Here is a 24,337-nt window from a genome sequence, read left to right on the forward strand (position 1 = left end):
AAGTTTGAATAGTAGTGAAGAGTTACATAATTTAATAAATGCTATTGAAGTTAATTTTCATTTATGTTTAAATTCTAATGATTCTTATGTAAATTCTCTCTCTCACTCAAGAAATGGTCATACTCATGACCCGTTCTCAATCCAAATCAAGCTTTTCATAAAGCTTTTTCTTAACCCAAGATTAAGCTATGCTTGAGGCCAAATTAATGGCTTTTTTCTATGCTTTTAGTTTATGAATATTGATGATTCAATCCATTATGGATTAATAATCCAATTAGAGATCATTTTAATTATTTCCTTAATGATAAGCATTATCCCTTAGAAAAATTGAGATTTATCAGTCATAGCAGCGGAGCTATGGCAAAATTTTTATAAAAATTATGCATAAAATAATCTCATTCAAAGCATAAAAAGAGGACTTCCTACCATATTCTAGGAATTATCATCCTAGATTAATTGAAAGAATTTCATTACAATCATGGAGAAATTGAATTTTAATATTAGGCATAATGGATAAATTTTTATATCAAAAGTGTTATTTTTACCATTTTTATTTCATGCATAGAAGTATGCATAATGGATAAATTTTTATATCAAAAGTGTTATTTTTACCATTTTTATTTCATGCATAGAAGTATGCATAATGGAAAAATTTTTATATCAAAAGTGTTACTTTTATCATATTGGATTTCATGCATAAAGGTATGCATAAAAGTTGATTATTTTATTATAAAAGTGTGACTTTTATCATAATTGAATTTCATGCATATAGGTATGCATAAAAGATATTCTTTTTATACTAAAAGTGTGATTTTCCTCATAAATGGATTTTATGCTTAACTTAGATGCATAAGAGAAATTTTTTTATTCTAAAAGTGTAATTCCTACCAAATTGAATTTATGCATAAGAAGATGCATAAAAGATTGATTTTTTAATTCAAAAGTGTCATTCTCATCTAAATTGAATTTATGTATAGAAAAATGCATAAAAGATTAAAATTTAATTCAAAAGTGTCATTTTCATTAAAAATGAATTTATGCATAGGAAGATGCATAAAAGATTGATTTTTACTTTGAAATTATTAATCTCCTTAAATAGAATTTATTCATAAATAAATGTGTAAAGAAATCTTATATCAAATGTAAGAGTTCTCTTGTATTCTATAAATAGATAAGAGATGTGATAGGATGTGATAAGAGGTGTGATAAGATGCTTATGAAATAAGTTAGGAGGTGATAAGAGATGTGATAAGAGGTGTGATAAGAGGTGATAAGATGCTTATGAAATAAGTTAGGAGGTGATAAGATGAATTAAGATGTGTATGGGGGGATGAGGTAAGAAGTGTATGTGATAGGATAAGATGTATATGGGTTGTGATAGGGCGAGAATGGATGTGATGTAAAAGATTAGATGTGAAGGTATATGGGGTTATATAAATGGGAATGTGGAAATGGATGTATTTATGTGGATGTGTGGATGTGGAGATGGGAGTGTGGATGTATGAACGTGAAAATGGATATATGCATGAAGATATATATGCATAGATGTGAATGTGGATGTAGATGTGGATGTATAGATGTGAATGGATGTGGATGTATAGATGTGAATGGGAATGTGGATGTGGATGTATGTGAATGTAGATGTAGATGTGGATGTATAGATGTGAATGTGAATGTGGATGTGGATGTATGTGAATGTGAATGTGGATGTGGATGTAGATGTGGATGTATGGATGTGTATGTATGAATGTGGATATGGGATGTGGATGTATAAATGAGGATGTGAAAATGGAGGTAAGCATGTAGATGTGGATGTATGAACGTGAAAATGGATATATGCATGAAGATATATATGCATAGATGTGAATGTGGATGTAGATGTGGATGTATAGATGTGAATGGATGTGGATGTATAGATGTGAATGGGAATGTGGATGTGGATGTATGTGAATGTGGATGTAGATGTGGATGTATAGATGTGAATGTGGAATGTGGAATGTGGAATGTGGATGTGGATGTATGTATGTATGTGGATGTAGATGTGGATGTATAGATGTGAATGGGAATGGGGATGTGGATGTATGTGAATGTGAATGTAGATGTGGATGTATAGATGTGAATGTGGAATGTGGATGTATAGATGTGGATGTGGATGTATGTGAATGTGAATGTGGATGTGGATGTATGTATGTATGTGGATGTAGATGTGGATGTATGGATGTGTATGTATGAATGTGGATATGGGATGTGGATGTATAAATGAGGATGTGAAAATGGAGGTAAGCATGTAGATGTGGATGTATGGATGTGAATGTGGATGTGAATGTGGATGTGGATGTGGATGTATGGATGTGGATATGGATGTGTATGTATGAATGTGGATATGGGATGTGGATGTATAAATGAAGATGTGAAAATGGAGATAAGCATGTAGATGTGGATGTATGGATGTGAATGTGGATATGGATGTGGATGTATGGATGTGGATATGGATGTGAATATATGATATGTGATGTGAAGGAATTTGAAGTGAAGAGATGGAAAATGAGGTGATTGGATGAGTACACATATAAATGGAATGTGGAATAAGTAATGTGGATTAATGAGGAACAATGTGGAAAAATGAGAGTTAATATAGAAACTGTATTTGTAAACTGTTTGTAAATGCTGTTTGTAAATGGCTGTTTTATGTCAAGAATGCTGGGGAAGCATTTTGACCGTCTTGTGATTAAGGTCGTGGAGACCTAACTGATAAAGTTGCAACTGCTGACGGAGAGTCAATGGAGGACGTCTCGCGTAGCAAGGTCGACCGAGGTCTTGACCAGCCTCGGTTCGATTAAAATGGTGAGCTTCCGGTACGGTGGATGAGGGACCAAGGAAGCGGCCTATGAGTGAAGCGCTAGGTCACCTGCGAAGGATCCTAGAGGGTGCTGACCATACGGTGCTCGGGCTCTGGGTCGCCTAGGATACCCACGCGTGCGTCGAGGAAGATATTGGAACAAGGAGTAAGAGTTGTTTTGTGAAACCGGGCATGGATCTGGTTGACTGACCTTGCTGGTCCTCAACGGATGAGTCCATGGCTCTTTTATATGGATCTGTTGGTTGATCTTGCTGATCTTCAACGAGAGTCCATCTTGATAAATGATTATATTGCCGAGTATTATGGGCTAGGAACTATGGAAACGGCCTCTGAGTGGACAGGTGGTGAGCGTTCTAGTTGCCAATGATGCCATAGATACTCTGATGATGAAGGAATGATGGGAAATTTGAGAATCAACCGGATAATTTGGAAGACTGTGATCAGTGGTACTATGGTTTCATTAAAGGATTGTTTTAAAGTTAGCTGATGCTAAGAATAAGGATTGTTTTAAAGTTAGCTGATGCTAAGAATAAGGCAATTTCATATTGGGTGTGTAAGTGGTGTGCCTAATTTTATGTTTGCATGAACTTCCGGCTAGGGGGCCTTGGAACTCTTTTCCTTGGTACCCGGGACAAAACCTAACCAAATTCCAAATTGGATCCCATCACTACAGTGGTTGGGGGCGGTTGGCTAACCCATGGGATCGGATGGGGTTAGGCTGGACTGATGGATCCGTAAATCGAGACTCAACTTTTGTTAATACGATAGATAAAGTAAATCCCGGACAGTAATTGTTCTATGGATAGGAATCAACGGCTGTGCCTCTTGAATGGGGAAAAAAGCGTTGATCCCAATGATCCAAGTGCAAGTTTCTTCCTTGATCTGATCTAGTATCTTGAAGATATAATTGGATCAGCTTGATCAGAAATGATCTTGTCTTCGTTAGAGAAAAAAATTATCCTGGTGGAATCGCCCGTGCTTTCCGGTAAGGGAAGTTTTTCCGGGTTCGGTTTTGGAAAAACCGACGGATTAGTCTCTTGTCCGGATATCCGTGGTCGAGGCCCCGAATGTGGGACCCCTGTCCCGCGCGAGAAGTGCTACTTCCGCTGCTAGTACCCGAATCCGTTGCTCGGTGGGAACAGGGGGACCTCACAGTAAACCTTGTACATTTTCAACTCTTCATCTTATGTGAGCATTTACTCATTTTTGGGTATCTTCTTTTTCAAATTGGATTTATCTCCTCCCTACACATGGATTGATGCTATTGGCCCATAGGAACCTTAATTGGACCATAATCCAAAAATTTCTGAAAATCTAGACCCTTAGACTAAGGTCCTTTATACACATTTCTAATTAATTCCAATTGCACATTGGAAAGTTCTTTTTTGAATTTCTGTTTCAGGGGAACTTATTTTAATAAGATGAGATAATTTTCTATCTAAAAATATTAAAAATCTGAATATTCTCTCTCTAGAATATTTTCTCTCTCTAGGTTAAAATAGTTAGAAACAAGTCTTTTATATTTCTGAAGAGGGATTGATTATAGAAGAAGATACTAGACATCAAAAAGGGGTTTGGGGGAGGAATCTTACATTCTACCCCACTTAAAAAACGCGAGATGTCCTCATCTCGCAAACTGGGATAATTTCGCAAGATGCACGAATTATGAGACTTAGAGAAAAATTTAAATCAAGATTAACCACCAAGAAAAAGTCTCAAAGAGAGCAAGATTCAAGATAAGAACAAGATTTAAACTTTATTCATTCTCGGAACTTATACAGTAAAGATAGAAGAACTCTTTACACTTCCATAAGCCCGTCCATCATATGATCACAAAAGCAGCACTCACAAGCTGCACAAGTATAGGGTAACTCATCTATGGGAATGATTCTGCTGGTTATTGCCGCACCTATCTCAGTGGTATGAGGTGATCTAACAAAAGGACCTCTGAGAGGCAAGCCAAAAACGGGGTAAAGGCATATCTTCTCATGAGGAAGAAAACACGCCAATAAGAAGACCCGCTCAGAAAACCCAGGATGCCTTGATCTCATGACGCAGTAGTATCGGGGACCCAAACCCAAGGCTTCAATAACCATGGCCAAGCGGACATTGTTGCGAAAGTGCTGCTGACCCCAGGGTGTTACCCTAGTTATGTCTTGATAGGTCCGCCATTTGGTCTGCGCTACAGAAGTTCCCAAGTGAGGGAAAAGTGAGCGCTCATACTGTTCTATAAAATCCTTCTTCACAGACTCACTTGCATCTTGAAGGTGAGGAATCATTATGGATAAAACTAATTCTTGTTGCCAAGCCATGAAGGAGATTAGGAAGAAAGGAGATCGATGGGAGTAAGATTACTGTGAGCGACAAGTAAAAGTTACGACTTATATAAAGGAAGGAGCTAGCGTAACTTAGAAGCCAACGGTAGCTTGCCACTGAAGTTTTACCGTCTTTCCATGATTTGGGTTTGGCACAATTTTCTATAGAAGGCATTAAGAACTTTGAGATGAGGAGATAAAAGAAGTTCGTAAGCTAAATCACCTACTTTCTTTGGTCCACAATATCTGGGAGATAACTTCTTATACTTCCCAAGAGATAAAGAACTTCTTTTGGGCCGTACTCGAATGAAGACCAAAACCTTGATATCCAAAACATCGATTCTCACTTCTGAACTCATTGTTCTGAATCTTAAAATAGGTGGGACTCTTGAGAAGTATTCAGGGAAAAGGTTCTTCCTTTTTTAAACAGAATCTTTCTTTTATTTTAGAGAGAGAATAATTATAAGATCAGAAAGGGAGATTCTTACTCCTGTATACCTCGAAGGCTGGGGGAGAATCTTACAGGAATACTCTACAAACCAAAAAGATAGCATTGACATTTCAAACTTGGAAGTACACTAATAGTGCATCAACATTATGAGTGGAATGGTTAAGAGCCATACCACGCTGTGTTGTGAACTCTTCGCTTATGAGCACCCCCTCCCACAGCAAGTGTTTCAATGTGGTTGAGTGGCCTCTTTATGCTCCCTAGCTCCAACAGGGGTGCTTTTCATGTGGGCGATGGTCTACCTTAACTTTTCAATGTATGTTGCACCCTCTCGATTTACATCCTCGAGCTCCTTAACCTTGACGTGAGACTGAGGTGCAAACCACCTAACGTACCTTGAAAAGCATGCAATTGCAAGGGCAAGTAGAATACTCCACTGGCATTACTTGTTGATAATCTCTTGCAATACCTGAGAATCCCATTGTTACCATCTCTCACAGAGACTAAATAAATGAGAGCAAGTCTCTGAAAGCTGGTGTGGGTATCGCGTAGACTGGGTATAGATTTCCATCAATCCATAGATCCACATTTGTGTGACCACCTTGTCTCCGTGCAATCTTCTCTTGTTCTGTGAGATGACTCTTGTCCAAAGATGCATACTCTTCCAACACTCAAACATGCAAATCTACCTTGCATCGTTTGCGATGGCACTTTCACATTGCTGATTTTGCACAAGGCCATGATTCTACTTCGTTGATGAGTCGAACAACCAGATGAGCTCCAAGTGGAGAAAAGAATTAATAGGCCAAGTAATGTTGGATATTAACAGTTCTATGTTGATGTTAAGCCATGAAAGCATAGTAGAGAGAGAGAGAGAGAGAGAGAGAGAGAGAGAGAGAGAGAGAGAGAGAGAGAGTTGATAGTAGAGAGAGGGATTGTGTGTAGGTCATTAGCTCACAGTATAGAGAGAGAGAGAGAGAGAGAGAGAGAGAGGAGGCTGATTTGGAGGGAAAAAGACAGGGTAAAGATGGTTTTAGGTGGAAATTAAGTTTTAAAAATTCTATATATATATATATATATATATATATATATGTATATATATATGGGTTTGGGGTAAGTTTTAAAAAGTAGGAGAATTCAAAAAAGATGAAAAAAAAACTTTTTTGGCCCCCACCTAGTTGCAAGAATGATGATGTGGAAAGTGATAGGAGAATTTAGAGGCATTAAATGAGAGTGATTTGGTGGGAAAGTGGAGGAAATAAATGAGGGAGAAAAAGATGTCACATTTAAGGGGATAGAGAAGGTTTTGGGAGAAAATAGAGGTTGAAATTTGATTTTTTGATGGGTGGTTGCAAGATGAGGGTATAGGAGAATTTAGAGGCATTAAATGAGAGTGATTTGGTGGGAAAGTGGAGGAAATAAATGAGGGAGAAAAAGATGTCACATTTAAGGGGATAGAGAAGGTTTTGGGAGAAAATAGAGGTTGAAATTTGATTTTTTGATGGGTGGTTGCAAGATGAGGGTATAGGAGAATTTAGAGGCATTAAATGAGAGTGATTTGGTGGAAAAGTGGAGGAAATAAATGAGGGAGAAAAAGATGTCACATTTAAGGGGATAGAGAAGGTTTTGGGAGAAAAAGATGTCACATTTAAGGGGATAGAGAAGGTTTTGGGAGAAAATAGAGGTTGAAATTTGATTTTTTGATGGGTGGTTGCAAGATGAGGGTACTCACTTTCGTTCACTCTCTCTAGGACATCAACACATCTCGAGCGGAGTACATCAATTGTGATATCGCCATCCATTAAAACACGCCATGTGCCTCTCAAGCCTAAAAGCGACATATCTCGAATAAGATACCAACTAATTCCATGCTAGCAGTCCGGGTATCAAGTCACCATCCAAGTGCATGATACCACCACCGAGCCTCGTTCCAGGTTATAAAACCAGAAATTTTTCTTTTTGCCTCATTGTCACAAGTCATTTTCACTCTCCTTACTCTCTTAATTTGGATTAGCATTAGTGGGCCCATTAGCATTGTTTTATAGCTTCATTAGTGCTACTTAGCACTTTCACATTGGACCTTTGTGTTAGGCTTAGGTTTTAGCATGGAGTCACGAGAGGAGGGCCACGAGGAGGGCCGCTCGTATATTGTGGACCTCATCGCGGGAGATAGACCGCGAGTTAGCGGCTATCCGTATAGTAGGAGTGCTAGAGACACACCCTCTACATTACATATCATGGTAGACTTGGAGGCGATGCTATCGTCCCTTCCTAGCCTTCACGATATTGTTTATGTAGATGAGTGGATAGCCCACCATCGCACTGCTCCTATGTCACATGGCCTGACATATCGTCAGGTCTATGACCTTGGTCCGATTAGGGATGGAGACTACTTAGATCTTTTCCTCGATAGCCGTGGGATGAGGCTTGGGGTGGGCAAGCCCCTTACTATTTCGTGGTGTTTGCATCCTCGTATGGCAGCACATATCTATAGTCGATATGTTGCCGCATATGGGAGGATGCCGAACAACCGCCAGATTCCCATATACTTCGCAAAGCAATTATATGATGCAGAGTTTGTCTTAGGGGAGGAGGTGGATTACACTAGCCATCGGTCCCTGGTGGTGGTGCTAGCCGAGGCCGTCTCTAGGACCAGGGTAGGCAGCCTCCACTAGTCCTTCATGTAGCTCCTACAGATCCGGCATTTGTGCCTATGTTGACGGTCGAGGCTCTTGGCACCCAGGTTGGCATAGACGTACGGAGTACCATGGAGAGCATCCAGCACGTGGTGTGCTTGTTCTCACGATCGATATCGATGACAGATGTCGAGGTATTTACACATTTATTACTTCTTAAGTTTTTTAAAGTCATTTATTCACATGTTTATATGTACTTTTCTATATTTTTACATGAGCGGCATGGTTGATTGTGTCACGTAGGTTCCCACACCTACTACCACACTGAGAGACTCACTCAGGAGTTGGTAGAGGCAAGAGTGGAGATTGACTGCCTCTCCTTAGAGCTGCATTACGGACTGCAGAGGCATGGCATGCGAGAGAGTCTGGCATCCAGTAGGTAGGTTTCTCTTGTATGTAAAAGAGTTATAATTAAGGTCCTAAGTTATAAATTTCTTTAAGTAATACCTAATGAGAGAGACTAATCAATTATTTTTATGCTTTACTTTTTGCGTAGGCTCGGACTGAGGTAGAGAGTTCTAGAGCTGAGGCACAACACAGCACATGATTATGGAGCGGATTGCAAAGCATAGGGCAAAGCAGTTGATGTTGCATGTTCAGGAGTTCCACAGATCCTCAGACGTGATAGTGCCTTACTTGCCTCTATATCCACGGCCTGTTACTACAAAGGTTTTTCGACGACCTCTCCCTCAAAATGCACCATCATTCCTCCGTGATGCTTGCTGCGCTCTATGTATCAAGGACATTAACAATACTGCTGGATATGCTCTGGGATGTAGACATTTTTTCCATTTGTCTTGCATCACCTAGGAGCTAGTACGCTTCTCAGCATGTCCCTCTTGCGCGCACGCGTCGACATAGCGACATACAGAGTTTTGGGCATTGATGATCTTCACCCAAGCTTTGCTCGAGTAGATGCTAGGATTGGCAGGCCTCTTGATTTTACCTTAGCTACTAACTTGGGACTCGACACCACACTGATGAGACAGAGATCAGGAGCCTGAGGTGCCTCCAGAGATTGAGTGGAGTGCATACAAGTTTGATGCATACTAGAGAGTCCTTCACGAGAGCCAAATCATAGCATACGAGCATGTGGGTGGAGTTGGTCCTAGTAGCACCTCAAGTGATGGTGCTAGCAGTAGTGCTGCTTCTCTCATGAGCAGCGTGTCCTTATAGCAAAGGAGCTTACACGCACAGAGTGGCAAGCACGTACCATTGCTGATTACAGATTTTGGGTTTATAGATAGAGACATCTTCCAGTAGCACAACGTAGAGAGAGAGAGAGGGCTATAGCAACTTATGAGACTCGTGAGCTCCCGAGTACACCAGTATTAGCTCATGATCCTACCTTTGAGATAGACCTCCCCGTAGATATTCGATGACCCCCACAACCGGCACAGCCTCCTCGACGTGCACATCAGCCTCCTCGACCAGTCAGAGATGACGATTTTGATTGGGTTGCCGTTAAACTCAGTCTAGCTAGGTTAGCTCACTTACATTGTACTTAGATTTATGGGCAGTGACTAACCTTAGACTAGCTGGGGTAGCTCATTTTCATTCTGCCTTAAACTTTTGAGTTAGTGGCTAAACCCAGAGTAGCTGGGTTTAGCTCACATTCTGATGTACTTATCATTAGGAAAAAACGGAGCTCATTTTGGGGCCCTGTAAGAAATTCACTATTTTTCGATTTATTTCTCTCCTAAAAGATCTCAAAAATAATAAAATATGGAAACGTGGCTCAGAACTGTCAGTAAGGACCACTGAACTGTCAGTTCAGAAAAGAATAAGATAATCTTTTGTCTAACTAACACGATTTTGCATTAAATATCTCCTTATTTTTTTTTATTTCTCGAAGATTTCGCATCTCTTTTGACGACGTGTGCAGGCCTCTCATAAAGAATCCATCACTGAACTTAATGATTGTATGGATACCGCCACACTTCCACAATTCATTTTACAAAAAGACTATGAGATTGACAAGCCAACTTTGCAACCTCAGAAGCACAAAAATGGCCGATACTAGTGAGTTACAATCTCAGAAGAAACGATTATATCATCTTCACATCGACTTAGAAGAACAATATGCTCCAGCACAAAAAAGACGAAAGGATACGGTGCTAAATGCTCAACAACGGGAAAATATGAGAAGAGAAGGGCTCCAACATATTGACTTATGGTGTGATGGAAGTATATATCCAAAATGTCTAGTACAAAACTCTACACCTCCATTTGTCAATCCAACCACACTATTGAGGTTTGCGGGCGATGGACAAAATGGACTTCTTGGTTATATTTCAGCACAGTCTGCATTTGCAGAAACATATAAAACAATGTACTTACAAGAAAAGGGAGCCAGGATTCAAGAGATAGCTATTCGTGCAAAATTGGAGCAGCAGTTGCAGAATGAAATTGAGGAGCATTCAAAGAGTAAAAAAGAGTTAACAAGATCAAGAAGGAAGAGAACCATGCTTGGAGACAGACAACGAAGTAGGAAGATTAAAAACATTGCAAATTTGAAGGCTGGGACTGGTGGATGCAAGCGAAGAATTCAGGAAGCAAGGTTAGTTTGCAATTTTTTATTTTTTAAACTCAAAAATGCTCTCAAATGACTATATCTATTTTGTCCATTAATGCAAAACAGGATTGGAAGTGTTGAATAATATAGGCATATTGTGTTGTTACTATATTGTTACTATAGGAAATTATTGGAGCCTGCAAAAGAAAATATGGATCCCAACCTTCTTCCAGTTAAACAAATGAAAGGATTGCTTTCTTGTGGTGTAGCAAAAGGTTTGATTGAAGAAAAAAAATACAAAACAATCAAACGCAATGTTGTAGAAGACTTTATATCCAATAATCAAGTTGATGGTACTACAATCCAAGAGGCTCTTGATGTTAGTGGAGTTAGCAGGAAGGGATATAGTTCGATTTTCCATGCGATATCCTCAACTTTGAGAGATCAAAGGATTAAACGAGTTTTACTGCCAAATCCAGCAACAGTGTGGAAGATAAGAGGTCATTTGAATGAAAGTATAGATGAGTTTATTGGACCATATATCCATATTGAAGAAATATTTCACGGTGCTAAAGGAAACACTGTGTATGACCCTTGGAACAATATATTTGTAGATCTACAACAACTTCAAAGAAGAATGGTCGAGTTTTATGGAATAACATTTGAAGAGTGCAAAGGCATTTTGAAATTTGTTATCAAACTGGATGAGTGTGAGGGTGTGAGGTTGTAAAGGAAAAGAAAATGGAAAGGATTACTATCACATTGATGAATGGAGCACTTGATACATCATTGAATGAAGCGAGTTCGAAGTATTTTAGTGTGCAGTCGGAGAAACACATATGGTGGTTGGGCTCATTCCAGGTATGATCATTTTTTATTTCGTACTTGATTTTAGTCAATGTTTTCAAATCTTTTATAGTAAGACTTTTGTTTTGTATAATCACAGGTAAAGACAGAAGACCATGAAACACTAGATTGGGTGTTTCACCACACGGAAATACCAAGAATAATTAAAAGACAAGTGCAAGGAGAGAATCTCCATGTTGCAGGAAAAGGTGATTTTCAAGTAGAGTGGCACATGGCGGGGGATCTTAAAACACTTAAGTGCATGTATAACGTTAGTAAAGGAGGTAACTGAAAGTCTCCTTGTCTTTACTGCAAAGAAAGCGCAAGTAATGGATTCTAAATGGTGGAAGAGAGCACCTAATAGAGATAAAGTTGACCCTGACTTCAAGGCCATTCTTGACATTCCACTATGTAATGTTCACATATGCACATTGCATGCTCTATGTCGAATTATTGAGAAATTGGTATTTTTGTATATTGGATTTGCTTGGAAACTCCGTCCTGAAAGAAATAGAAAGGATGCTCTTCATGCATTAGAAAAAGTGTTATCCGATATAGGTCTGCATGGAGGTGATGTTCATATCACAAAGGATTTTAAAAAGTCTACCAATGGCAAGGAGGTACCAATCAAGCCCTCTATTGGTAGTGTTAAGGCAAGAAGATTCTTGTCTCGACCCAAACACAATAGTAAGCAAGTAAGGCAAGGTAGAACAGTTTCAAGGATTAGTTATGGATTGTGGAAGCAAGTCCATAATGCCGTGAAAGATCATGAGGCAGATGGGGAAGCACGAAATGTGAAGGCAGAGGTGTGGAGGTCTCTTGATCAACTCTTCATGTTCTGTGACAATGTAACATGGACAAAGAGTGATTACGAGAACTTTGAAGAGGCAATAAAACATTTTGGGAAGTCAATGAAAGACGCATGGACAGCCTGCAATATAACTCACTACATGGTAAAGTGATGTCTTCTTCTTTTACTTAAGTGTGATCCTCTTTTCTTTTATAACTTACTATGCATTCTTATGTCTTTGTGAAAACAGCATATCATGTACAACCACCTTCCCTATTTTGTCAAAAAGTATGGATGCCCAGCAATTTGGTCTACCCAAGGCATGGAGAAGTCTCACTACATGGCACGTAATGCATTTTTCAGACACACACAACACTATGGAGGGAGTCAAAAGGCAAATAGTCTGAAGGAAGTCTTCCAATGGTTTTACCGAGGCATTCTACAAAGACTGCATGCTAAAAGAAAAGTTGCTAGCTCCAAAGTCAAGCTTGCTTTTCTTCTAGCCCAAAAGCAAAGACGAAGACAAACTTTGGACAATTCAATGGCAGCAGAGAGACATAGACAGTGGAGGGATTCGAAGATATTTAAAAACCATAAATGGACAAGTAAACATGAATAGCAGTTTGTAACTTATTAGTGTTATGTCCACATGTTTTCAAACTCAATCAATAGATTTTTATTCTGTGGAACAAGTGACTCTTGGTGTAATGCCTATATGTTTTGAGACTCCATCAAAAGTATTTCTTTTGTGAAACATGTGATCTATATTAACAAGCATCAATACATCCATATATTAACACACAAAAAATTCAATCAATACTACTTAATTATGCTAGACATACTGTTGATCCTTACCAATAAAGTACTGAGTGTCAAACACTTTTAGAAGCTTTTGAGTGTGGGAAGAGTACTGAAGTGTCGTACGGTAATGGGACAAATGCAAAAGGGTACTGATCGTCCGTACGGACAAGGAACTGATGAGGATCAAAGACTTTGTACAAATCAGTTCAACTTCAACATAATGTTTGTGCTATATTTGATGACTAAATCCTATTACTCCCAAGGCTTGCGAGTCGGAACTCTCTTTTTGAACTTGATTGGACTCTTTTTCTTCCTTATTGGCTTGATGTCGACTTTCTGTTTATCAATGCTTGCCTCTGTTGCTTGTCTGAGAGGGGTATCCTTGTCTTCAGCTATCTCCACGTGTTCTTCTTCTTGGATTGTGTGGCCTGATGCAATCATGGGTGGCTCTCGAAACCTTATGAGCTTGTGTTTTCCATAGCCCTCTAGACATTTGGGCTCCTTAACACCACATGCTAATGCATAAGAAGTGTAAGACAAAAAGTAAGAGGCCCTAGAGGCCTGCTTATTCACATAATCCCCAAATATATCTATGGCGGACAACCTCTCTATTAAAATGATCTTTTCCTTTTGCCATGGAAGATCATGTCCACCTAAAACCCTAGACAAACATTTAAAGAAGTAAACAATGGCTTCTCCATTGTTGCTCAACCGCCTATGGTAAATCAAGATCTTAGCACTGCCTAGATCATGAATATAATGAGCTAGGCTTGACATTTTGCCAAACCCAGCCGGCCTGCTTCCACTTGATCTCTGGAGGAATGTGTCATCCTCAATTTGTAGCTGCCATGTATCAAAAGATTATAGTGAGACAATGATACATAACTACAAAACATTTAAACACAAGATAAAGTATTTGATTTGAAGTAATAATATTATACCCTCTCATTTTCATCAGCAACAAGAAGTTCATCTTTCCAAAGATTTATTCCTCTCCCCTCCAGTCCAGCCTATTCTTTAAGTTTTTCCTTATGAAGTGATGAGAGATTCATAGCTTCCTGGGTGAGCTGGAAGGCAGCTTCATTTGGCTCTTGGAAACTTTCAGCCTCTTTGAAACAAATAGTAAGGGCCTCTGCAGGATCAAAGGTTGTTTCCAAAGCTAGCAGTGAATGGTCATCCTCTATGCCAACCTCCTTGTCAAGCCTTGAAGCCTGGGCAATAAGGGAAATGGCATAGTCCTCCCTCAAATTGAATATACACTCTATATCATGGAGGAAAACATAATCTTTACCACCAATCAAGACACCTGGAAGCATGGGCACTGCATAGTTGCTGCTCTGAACATCAAAATCTTCAACTGGCTGTGCTGTCCTAAGAGTTTCAGTCCTCAGTTGAACAAGGTCAAGAGCAGCCACTTGCAGCCCCTCATCCTCGAGGTTGATATCTTCTTCCTGCTCTGCCATATCTGTTGCCATAGGAATATCCTCTTTTACCTCTGCTACAGATATATCTTCTTCTTCAGTCTCCTGCCCTTGCTCTTCTAGAGATTGCTGTTGAAAGACAATGTACATAAGGAATGCCATGTTTTCCTCAAGCACTCTACACTTTCTGGTCAGCTGAATTTATATTCCTCATGCAGGCTGTCAAACCTTCTATTCACATGGTACCTCAGCTTGTCAATGGAGACAGTATGATTTAAATGCACAAAAACCTTTTCACCTTCCACAATCCTTCCTGCCTCTGTCAGTTGTTTGAAGGTATCCCAATGGTCTGAAAGGAAATCTCTGTGATGGTCCAAAAGAGAGCTCATAGTGAACTCCCTGTTGAAAATACTGTGGTATATGTGGAAGTTCCTCTGAGCCTTGCACTTGTGAAGAAAGTCAAATAGGAGCAAATCTGGAGATTTGTCCTCTTCTGGTTCCCTTTGTTTTGAAAGGGAAGACTCACCTTTCTGCTCTAGTCTCTTGCTTTTGCCTGAACCAAAATTTATATAACATGAATTCTATATGCTCACATATGCAATCAGATAATGTATAGGATATCACCAAAATTTATATAACATGAATTCTATATGCTCACATATGCAATCAGATAATGTATAGGATATCACCAAACAAAACTCTTCATAAGCACATATGAATCAGCTGCTGCTGGTAATTGCTGTGGTCTGAGTATAGCAGCAGAAAAGTCCAGCTTCCTCTTGAAAGGAGGGGCCTGAGGATCAACTGTTCCAAAGTAAAAACCTTTCTCATCATCAAGAAAGACATCCCCATGGACATAGAAAGCAAAACAATGAGCAAACAGTAAAAACCAAAAGAGACACAAGACTTTGCAACAAAACGCGATGCAGATCCATTTGAAAAATGTCAAGTGCTCTCCTCGCATTTTGTTGCAAATTCTAACTTTCTATTGACATCCACCATTTCCAATCAAATGCTAGGGATATCTCACAATGTTCAGGACAGTAAATGATACCAGGGGGAATTCCCCAGGGCAAAAGAGATTAAAAGAAGGAGGAAAAAATAAAAACTAAAACAAATATCAGAATTTGCAGGAAAACGCGATTTGGAGCATTTGGAAAATGTAAACCACTATAATCGCATTTTGTTGCAAAATTCTAAATCCTACTCATATCCATCTCTAATCAAATCCTAGGGTGATCTGCTAGATTTCTAGGCACTGAGATTCAAGAATTCTACAGATGGAAGAAATATATATCAGAAAACATTGGAAAGGGTATAGATCTCTGACCTTTCTTTTCCTCTTCCATACTATTGGAATAGCCCTGGAGATTCTCCTGCTCTCTTCCAAAACTGAGGTGTAGCACTGGTAACCTGGAGATCTGGTAATGGTAGTAGTCTTCAGACAGGTTGTAGAGTGAATGGATTGTGTTGGGTAGAACGTGATCAAAGTGGGGAAGAAAAGGATGATGGGAGGGTGCTGGCAGGGATGGAATACGGGGAGGGAAAAGTGTTAATGGATCTAATTATGAAATCATGATTGGCACAATTTCCAAGGCAAAAAGTGACCCACAAATTTCAAATTCTAAAAGATCTGGTGGGACCCACACGTGTTAAAAAACGACTATATTTCACACGTGTGGTATTTAATAACTCCTTTATTTGTATTTTGTAATAATCTACTCTCCTAACTCAGTTCTCTTGCATCTCTACCTCCCTACTCTACACCATCAGCATCCAGACCAGCAGCAGCAGCAGATGTTCATACCCAGCACAGGATACTCATCATCAGCACAGCACACTTGCAGATAGCTTCCAGGTTAGTAAGAAAATCTTTTTCCTTTTCTTCTTGTTTAATAGTATATTAGGGTAAGGAACTGATTGATGTGATGTAGGTTACATATTATGATAAATATTATATGCATTTTTTAGATTTTCTCCACTGCATGTAGAAGCAGGAAGACTTTTTATTTGGGCCTGTTGAATGAGAGTTTAATCACTTCTTGATGTCCATAGGCTCAATCCATGTTGCACCAAGCTGCATACACACTGAAATGACTAAAGGCATGCTGAAGTATGCTGTCTCTAGAATTTGCAGCAAAACACGAGGAGAGGATTTTAGAAATCTCAAAATAGTCCAAATCGCATTTTGTTGCAAATTTTAAAATGCTTCTTCATCCACCCATTTCATTGTGATTTTGTAAGTTTCAAGGCTGCATAGTTCTTCTATAAACTCAATACATATGGTTTATAGTTGAAAAGATAGAGAATTCATTATAGGGATGCAATAGCATGTTGTTTCAAGTATTTGCAGAAAAACGCGATTTTGAGCTGTTAAAAATTTCAAATCATCATAATCGCATTTTGTTGCAAATTGTTCAATTTTACTTTATCCATTTTGTCATCACCTTCTTTTATCATTCTATGTTCTCCATGTTTCTAATCTTTTTCTATTGCTTTGTATGGACCTTTTCAAAGTGATGGCAAGAACCAAGGCAACTGCAAGGAGGTCTGGCAAGGGGCCAGGGCTTGCAGCAGCAGCAGCAGCTGGGGCTGATGTCAAGGAAAGAGTTGCACATGGCAGGAAAGGGAAGCCAATGAGCATGCTGCAGCAAAAGTCCAAGAGGTTAAAGCATTCTGCTGGTGTGCTAAAGGAGATCAGGAAACAGCAAAAAGCTATAGGCTTTGCAATCCCCAAGGCACCTTTTCAGAGGCTAGTGAGAGAAATTTGTGATAGCTGGCACCTTGGTTTCAGGTGGAACAGGACTGCCATTCTTTCCTTACAGGAAATGTCAGAGGATTACTTGGAGAAGTACTTTGAAGATGCAATGCTTGTAGCAGCCCATGCTCACAGGGTAACTCTGCTGATGGCCAAAGACTTCAACACATTGTCCAGAGTGAGGTGGAGGTATGACAAGCTGGTCCATCTTGTGGAATGGCAGGACATTAAAATGAGAGACATATTATTAATTCCACCTACAAGGAAATTGAAGGCAGACAAGGTGAAGGTTATTGAAGTGACCCACTCAATGAGCACCAGAGGGAAAGCTGCTTATGAGGAGTCACTGAAGCAGCAAATAGAAGAATCCAAATCTGCTATAGATGTGGAGACTGTACAGATGGAGCTACAGATACAGAGGGTTGCAGGAGCTGGGCCCTAACATAGTTGTCCATATTGAAGATGATTTTTCAGAGAATAATTTTGACTTGACAAAAGCATGCTTGGCAGCATTGGCTCATAAGAATGAGTATTGCTCAGATACTATCATTCTTGCAATGCTCTAGTAAGTGTCTTTTATTTTACATTTGTTTGCAAAACAATCCTTATTGTACCTCCTCCCTTACACCTTACCTTAATTATTGTTTTGTCCAATGTAGCATGATGAGAAGCTGGCTGAACCATGCTGTACAGCATACAGTTTATATTATTGATCCTGCAATTTCCTTCAAGTTAAGAGATCCAAAGGAAACTCCCATGGATATTTCCAATTGGTTCAGACACTGTGATTTTGATCATGTTGATATTTTGTTACTTCCATACCATAACAAGTATGTGTGTGGCTGCTTCTTTTTGGATTTTCCTTCAAGATTGAGTACTCTTGTAGCCTTTGATTTCTTAATACTTTTTTCCTTATGCAGTGACCACTGGAGCTTTGCTTCTATTGACATCCAGCAGAAGCAATGCTTTTTATTCAACTCTCTTAGAAACACACATAGAGAGGTTAAATTGTAAGTGGTTTGTGTGCTATTTTTAACTTTAAACTTCATTATTTGGATTTAATGCACACTAACTGAATTATATGTATTGCAGTTGTATTAGAAGACTTCTAGATGCATTGGATCAGTGTCCTCCTAATGTCAATCTTTTGGATTCAATAGAGCCAATAGATTTAGAGGTAGAAAGTTGTTCCCTCTACTGATGTCTATTTCATGCTATGCCTTTGAACTTATTGAATAATTTTATTTTGTTTAGACATTAACAGTTTCTAACATATCTTTCCAACTATCCAGACACCACAACAAGATGATTCAAGTAGCTGTGGGCTGGAGAGTGCTGATTAGTGCCAAATATATACTTTCAAGCTATTTTGAGATAGGACAGCCAGAGCTTGTAAGAAAAAATAATTTTCATTTAGCTTCAAAAAATTTGATATTGGTACAAAGTGTTCTAAATCATCATATCTCATTGCAGATGAGAGAAGATAGCTTCAACTCGAGCTATGTGTATAGTTTCAGAGCTGATATAATTTGGAAGTTTTTGAAGTATGCCTTCCCCAAACCTATTATACCAGCTACTGTCGAGTTAGAGCTCTAAAGTCCGAGAAGGTGTCATACACCTTGATGACACAGATGATGCAGATGTGGTGCCACAAGAACAAGGACCTAGTGCTGATGAGGAGAAGCCACAAGAACAAGGACCTGCTGCTGCTGATGTTATTGAGAAAATGATGGAGCAGCAGCAAACAGATGCTCCAGGGGCAGTAGAGGAGACAATGGAGCAGCACCAAGAGACTGTACACGACAAGATTGAGCAACAGAAAGTAGATTCTCCAAATAAAGATGATACGGTGAGCTTGGACCATGTAGAGCAGCCTCTAGATCAGCCTGTAGATAAATAGAAAATTGTTGTCAAGAATATGTTCTACATATGTAATTAAACACTTCTGTACAAAATTTTACATTTCTGAATATAATACCTTTGTTTATGGAGTCTGTGTTATCTCAATTTTCAAATTTTCAATGTCTTTGCATTTTATTGATCTCTCTCTTCTTTTGAGCACCTGCAAAAAAGCAATATGAAACAATAGGGTAAAGTAAACTAATAGCAGTGCTTAATGAGACTAGGATAAGTCACATGGTATACCTTCTTATTGTTGTAGATAAATAAAAAGTCCTTTGAAATAGAACCTTCTGTCTCAAATAGAATGTCATTGCGCAATTGAGCTAGGGAGCAACAATGTCTTAATGTGATATTGACTAGCACATCACCATTCTCAACAACATCAATATCAAGAAGTTTATTTTCTGCACCAAAAGAATCTTCATCTTGATCCATTGGGACTAGTTTTGTACCTAGCATTCGACTGCGCTTATAATAAAAAGAAAAAATGAAATTTTGTGATGCAACCATGTACTTCAGTTGCATAGAAGGTTGGACAACCTCACAAAACACTGAACTACATGTCTTCTTATCCCAACCTTTATCCAAAAATTGTGGCATGCATGCCAGACTTGTTGCTTTAACTGTGAACATTGTTTTTGAAACCTTCACTGGAAAGGTATTAAACAAGTCTACAAAAACTGTGAGAGGCATGCACAAAGAAATTTTTATTATCCTTGTGGCAATATTGGGTCTCAGAGCTTTCTGTACTTCTTTGAAAAGCTTGGCTCTATATGCCTCTGTAACACTAAAATGTGGGAGAGGCCAATCCACTGAATTCCATGCTGGAAGGTCTTGTTTTCTTAACACACCATGTGTGTTTGCATTGTCCAGCAACTGATAAAAATGATCAGTAAAAAATATACCGGATTGAGCTAGCTCTGTTGCACATCGACCTTGGTATTGTTGTTCTCCTATCGATCCATGCAAAACATCTATAAATCCCAGAATACAATCGATGTTTTGCCATGTCTCATACGATGAAGGGTATAAATCTGAAATAAAATAACACAAGAATATCAATAAGCAAAGAAAGAAAGCTTTGTCTTAAAAATCCATGCACCTCATAAAGAACAAAACCACAATAGAAAAATATACAATTAGGCCTGTGTTGCGGAAGATCATTTGGATAGTCTTGCAAGACAAGTTCTTTATGCATGTACACATGCTGAATCAAAACTTCTTTCACCGTCTTTCCTCTGGTGATTTTAAAATCTCGTACTCTTCCCTTCTATGATGCCAAGAAAATATTTTTTGTCTGGGGTCTCTTTCTTTTACTAGGTTGCATGAGCACCCATGCTCCTTTCGAAACAGTAAACCTTTCCCAAGTTCCTTCCGTTTTGACTGTACTTGAATTCTCTACCGAAGAAATAGAAGAAGCAAGTCGACGGGGTAAGGATGTGTGGTATAATTCTGCCTTCATAGCATTATCATCCACAGAGCGTCTTCCACAAGAACGACCATAGTTTTTATTCACCATGGATACCTTGTGAATCTGTAACCACAGCAAAGTAATGTAAACAAGATAACAAAGTGAAGTTTCAAGAAAGAGAAAGTAGGCAGACAAATAGTTGACAAGAAACATCTTACTCTAAGCCAAACTGGATCAAGGGAGCAGTTTTGGAAAAGAAGAGGTTGCTGCACAATGAGGCAGTGGTGTAGAATGGTAGACCTTTCGAAGGAAAGGCAGCACAACAATTTAAAGTTCAAAGGGAGGTGGAAGCGGGAAGGCCCTTGTCAGAGAAAATGTCAGACTAGATTCTATCTTCATGTCCAAAGATCTTGTGAGAATAAAAAACCAATCTCCACATTAATGTAGTACGCTTGTACCTACATAAAATATTGTTTCTTTTATCTATTTTCTTTTATTTTTGTGAATTTCCAACGTTACGTTGGCCCTCTGTTCATTGGTTGAGAGCTTATTTTTCCAAACCGTAAAAGGCCCCAAAATGAGCTCCCTTTTTCCCTAATGTTGATGTTTATATCATTTATGAGTTTTATTATTATTATCATTACATTTTAGTTGATGTTCATGGTTTTTTTTAACACTTTGGCTATCATATTGTTTGTTGAAAATCCCCATGCTATCGTACCCAAACATGCTCCGATATGGGGACCAAACTTTGCAAGCATGTGGGGGGGCCCACCCCCATATGCTTACAAAGTTTGGTCACCATTGAAGCATGTTTGGGTTAGTAATTAGCGCCCAGTGCAGACTTTTCAAGTCTCTTAGTGCTTAAGAGGCCATGGAAAATCCAGGTCTTTCCCATACCATCGTACCCAAACATGCTCTGATGGGGACTAAAATTTGCAAGCATGTGGAGGGGCCCACCCCCACATGCTTGGAAAGTTTGGTCATGAGAAGAGCATATTTAGGTTAGTAATCAGCGCGCATGATGCAGATTTTTCAAGTCTCTTGGTGCTTAAGAGGCCATGGAAAATCCAGGGCTTCCCCATTCCATCATATCCAAACATGCTCTGATGGGGACCAAACTTTGCAAGCATGTGGGGGGGCTCACTCCCACATGATTGTAAAGTTTAGTCATGATGATCAGAGCATGTCTGGGTTAGTAATTAGCACCCAGTGTAGATTTTTCACCCAAATGCTTACAAAGTTTTGTCCCCATCGGAGCATGTTTGGGTATGATGGTATGGGGAAGACCCGGACTTTCCATGGTCTCTTAAGCACCAAGAGACTTACTAACCCAAACATGCGCCGATTATGACCAAACTTTGTAAGCATGTTGGGGTGGGCCTCCCACATGCTTGTTGTTGTTGCAAAGTTTGATTCCCACCATTGGAGCATGTTTGGGTACGATGGCATAGGGATTTTCAACAAACAATATGATAGCCAAAGTGTTAAAAAAATATAAAAACCATGAATATCAACTAAAATGTAATGATAATGTAAAAACGATGAACATCAACTAAAATGTAAAAACCATGAACATCAACTAAAATGTAATGATACTCAATGATGAAAAAACTCATAATGATAAAAACAACAAATAAGTATATCAGAATGTGAGCTAACCCAGCTACTCTGGGTTTAGCCACTAACTCAAAAGATCAAGGTATAATGAAAATGAGCTACCCCAACTATTTTGAGGTTAGTCACTCCCAATAAATCTAAGTACAATGTAAGTGAGCTAACCCAGCTAGTCTGAGAGTCACTAACAAGGACGAGAACTAGAGCATTCTAGAATGCTCTAGAATGCTCTAGAATGCTCTCATGGTCATCCACTCAAAGCCGAAAACAAGGACGAGAACTATGTTTTCGACTCTGTACTCGATCAAGAGTGAGCATGGTAGCAACCACTAGATGAGAGAACTGAAATGCCTTTAACTCCCACTTCCATTTTGCTAGAACTCAAGACTCCCCCGATGAAGTCGAATCTGCTAGTAGAACCGGCCTGCCACAATCATACTATGGACATCAAAAGAAAACCCATGATCATCTATTCTGGTCAAGGATGCACTTTGGCCTAGTGCAACTCATCACATAGTAGTCTACTCCCTCGCTATTTTTCTCACCGCGACAATAACAACAAATACATCACCCTCCTTTAGCAAATTTGTCAGGACATCATAGCTACGCAAGACCTGTGTGCTCATCAGACAACACTGAATGTGAAGGATGCTCGGGGGAGAGGAATGTCTATATATCCATGCATCTGTCCATCCTCTCGGGGCACAATGTGACCAATCGCCATCCATACATGCTCCCCAGAAGCATGCAAACTATCGTGTGTAAATCGTGAGGGCCGCCATGCACATGCTCTGATGGAATGTAAGCCCAAGATGCCAGGTACTATGTCACAATTATGGGAGGCTCTACGATCAATCATGCCACCATCCACATGCCAAAAAAATCTCCTCACAATTCGAGCATCACGTTTGGGATACGATGATGCTGCACTTCCACACAAATGTTGGGAGCACCACTCGACTACGTGGACCGTATCTCTGAACCGCTCAACGCATCATCCTGTGCCGGGGCTGATGACGCCTCTCAGGGCACGTTTCACACACGCACCCGCACCATCATGCTCTCCCTTTCCGTGACCAGTCTCAAAGAATGACCAAATTACTCAGATACTAGACTGCACATGCCACCTATGAATCCATAAAACAAAGTCTTAGTTATTGTTTTCTTTAAGATGTTCTAGTGAATTTAGTTTAATTGCGAATATAAGAGAACCATAAGTACTACCTATAGAGTCAATAGAATTGTCGTGTGATGACTTGAACTGTGTCCTACAACCATCTGACCAAATCCATTCACTGGGGCCAGAGACGAAAACAGTGTTGCACAAAATGTGCATCATGTGAACGATCATCTCACTGATATAGAAATAATACTCTCGAATAATGACACAAGCCTCAGGGGGATACTCGCTATCCCATCTACATAGACCTCTACATGTCGATAGCTAATGTGGACCATAATAGCAACCTGGTGAGGTAAGCAAGAGATACCATTAGGACACAATCAAATAAGTAATATAGCTCAAACACAAAACAAATATGAAATATAACCATTACCTGCTCCAAGAAGTAATACTCAGATTGTATCTCCTGAGAACTCCGGTGCAAATTAGAGCATCAAGTCAAGCGTACCAAATGCAAACGTGTAGTGAGCGAGAACTCTGGCGCAAATTAGACTGTCAAGTCAAGTGTACCAAACGCAAACGTGATTTTTCCAATCCTTTCGACTCAAATGAGGAGGAAAGTGATCATGTGAGATGTATTGTTAAAGCTACCTTGCATGCTCAAAATTCTCAAAAAGACTCATGAATCAATCGAATGGCATTCACTTTCCAAAATTATGATGGCAAGAAGGATGAACGAGTCCTCATTGCATGGATTAGCTAACTAGATTACTATTTCTCTAGCTAGAAGTTCCCAAAAAAGGATAAAATTAAATGCGCTTGTAATCATTTGAT

This window comes from Cibotium barometz, chromosome 53 (genome assembly GCF_041138505.1).
Source record: "Cibotium barometz isolate CiBa-2024 chromosome 53, ASM4113850v1, whole genome shotgun sequence".
Classification (NCBI taxonomy): Eukaryota; Viridiplantae; Streptophyta; class Polypodiopsida; order Cyatheales; family Cibotiaceae; genus Cibotium; species Cibotium barometz.